Here is a 2,905-nt window from a genome sequence, read left to right on the forward strand (position 1 = left end):
ATGGCAATTCCGGCGTGGAATGGTGGAACACAGGCCAGGTGTTGCATTGGCATCCATTTCTTAGAGGATGCAGGACTTCTAAACAAAAAGCCACAGACAGAGGGCTTGGGCTGTGCAGCCCAGGCAAAAAGAAGTGGGTGTAGTAATCGTGTGAAACCCCACATAGCTTACTTGGCAAACCCACGTTGAATTTTAGTAAGAAGTCAAGAGCCAGGACAGCCAAAGCAAGGAGTAAATAGAAAACACACTGCAGATTCACGGAAAGAAAAAAACAAGACACCAAACACAGTTTAAAAAACTGTTATAAACAGAATAAGCGAATAAAAATGCGGAATAATCTTAAAGTAACTGGGCCTGTCAGAATCTTCCTTTTGTAACAAGGATAATAACCCCCAAAAGGGGGTGCACCATTTCTGGAAGTGCTGCAATACCAGGTCGATGCGTAGAGTGGACGGAGCAAGCTCCTACTCCATCTCCTAGCTCCAAAAATCCATTTAATATATTGTCCTCGGATAGAGGACGTATCAGATATTAAACTGATAAGAACAGATACTACACTTGATCTTAGCCAAAAGGCCGAGAAGCGATACCCAGCAGCGCCACATCGCCGCCACCCTGCTACACTCAAGCATATTCAACTCACGGCGACAACCAGAAACCTTCATCCACACCTCACCTACTTCACATCCTTCAAAACACTAGGCGAGTCTCTGCACTCTGTGCAGATTTTAGATTCTGGACATGTTTCAGAGGATTTTAGATACATTTTTCACGCAGTCGCTTCGGGCTGAAGCGCCATTGTAATTTACATGCTCCGCCCTTCCCGCCAGAGGAGGCGTGGCTACCGCGGCGGGCTCCGCCCTAGGGACCGTCTCTGCACACAGTGAGCGCCAGTTGGGCTGTTTGTAGACCTCTGCGCTGTGGTTAAGGCATTGAGCTGCTATCCAAAAGACAGGAGGTTTGAACCCACCAGCTGCTTTACGGGAGGCAATCTACTTCGGTAAAGATTTATAGCCTTGGAAACTGGATGGGGGTCTCTCTGAGTCGGAATAGACTCGAGGGCAGTGGGTTTGGTTTTTTGGTTTGGGGTTGAACCAGGGTGAGATAGAACTAAGGGGAATTGGGAGTGGGGCACGTGAGGGGTCAGTGGGAGGAAGTTACAGGTGCTTCTGACGGAAGCCACCGGATCACCACTGTGAGGGCAAGAGGATCCCTCAGGTGGACTGGGTCAGGGCCACGGATCACCGAGCTGAGGGCTGGGAGCCCAGGAGTGCTGCTGGTACAGAGGTCTTCCTGGAAGGAGCCTCAGAGAAAAGTTGGGCCCTGAGGAGGTCTTAAGAGCCCCTGCCCTGCTCTATCCATAGGCAGGGTGTTAGTCAAGGTGCATAACATCCAGAGCCTCAGTTTCCCCAGTTGAGAAGTGGAAATGCTCGACACTACCATGTGGGATTGTTGTTGTTGTTAGGTGTCGTCCATTGTGTTTCTTCTCATAGGGACACCATATATAGCAGAAGGAAACGCTGTCCCGTCCTGCACTATTCTCACAATCCTTGCCACATTTCAGGCCATCGTTGCAGCCACTGTCATCTTGTTGAGGGCCTTCCCCTTTTTCACTGACCCTCCACTTTACCAAGCATGGTATCCTTCTCCTAGGAATGGTCCCTTCTGACTGTTGTGCCCAGACCCTGATTCCCCAAAGACCACCAAGGAGCCGATTCCACTGCAAAAGCATAGGGGTTGTTTAGTCAAGCTCGAGCTCGGACCCTCAACCGTCACCGATGCAGCGGTTCAGAAGTGAGAGCCCCCAGCTCAGGGGTAATGGGGTTAATATAGGGGTCTTAATCAGGAACAAGGAAGTTTTAATTAGAAAATTACAGGATTGGTTGACATTTTCCAAGTTGCTAGTTGTGCCTACTTGATTGGCTCTGTCTAGTGGGCTGAAGCCACCAACTGTGCTTTCTAACTATTTTAGGTAAGGTATGTCTGTGCTATCTACCGATTGGTTGTTGTTAAGGAGTGTGTTTGAGGGTATCGATGAGGTAGTTAGGTGTGAGGTAGCTAGGACTCTTTGTGGTTTTTCTAGTAACTAAAGCACTAAAGCGTGAAGTACGTGCTGAGGCTTTTTGCACAAATGGCTACCTATTCAAAATGGTCACATACAGGGTGGTGGTTATATAGAAACATAATCACATACAGAGTGGTGGCTATATAGAAACAATCTCATGCTCTCACACTGACAACATGACCAAAGTAGGTGAGATGAAGTCTGGCCATGCTTGCTACCAAGGAGCACTCCTGCTGCACTTCCTCCAGGACGGATCTGTTCGTTCTTTTGCCAGTCCATGGTATTTTCAGTATTCTTCACCAACACCACAACTCAAAAGCATCAACTCATCTGAAAGTCCATGGTTCCAGAGCCTAGTAATCTGAACTCAGGGCACTGGCCCTAAATGAAGACCTTCTTTCTTTGTGGGCTCTGAGGGAAGGTCCTTGTGTCTTTTCAGCTTCCATTCCTTCACAGTCATGGTGCTCTGCATGTGGCATGTCATCTCTCTTCCCCCATCTCTGCTTGCTTGCCTCCTTGTTTAATCTGCCCATTTATATGAGCAGAAATCCTGGTGGTACAGTAGTTAATTGCTCAACTGCTAACAGAAAGGTCTGTGATTCGAACCGACCAGCTGCTCCACAGAAAAAAGATGTGCAATTGCTTCCATAAAGATTATAGCCTATGAAATATTAGCTATCTATATGAAGTGGAGAATGCACCCAACAACATGTATAGGGTTGGCAGACAGTGGTCCAACAACTTTATGTGTATGATCTGAATTCCCAGGTGTATAATGGGGCTGACAAGGGGCAAAGTTGTAGTCACTGCTTGGTCACAGCCAGCTACCCAGAGGGACCG

General features: G+C 47.9%; 1 non-coding gene across 1 annotated transcript; it reads right to left on the bottom strand.

Annotated features, from left to right (window-relative positions):
• Positions 1-397: 397 nt before the first annotated feature.
• Positions 398-588, bottom strand: LOC122151505. The gene has a single exon (XR_006164182.1). It is a non-coding gene; the product is annotated as a U2 spliceosomal RNA (small nuclear RNA).
• Positions 589-2,905: the final 2,317 nt, after the last annotated feature.

The sequence above is a fragment of the Orycteropus afer genome, unplaced genomic scaffold (genome assembly GCF_000298275.1).
Source record: "Orycteropus afer afer isolate SDZICR_OR568_19922 unplaced genomic scaffold, OryAfe1.0 scaffold00495, whole genome shotgun sequence".
Lineage (NCBI taxonomy): Eukaryota > Metazoa > Chordata > Mammalia > Tubulidentata > Orycteropodidae > Orycteropus > Orycteropus afer.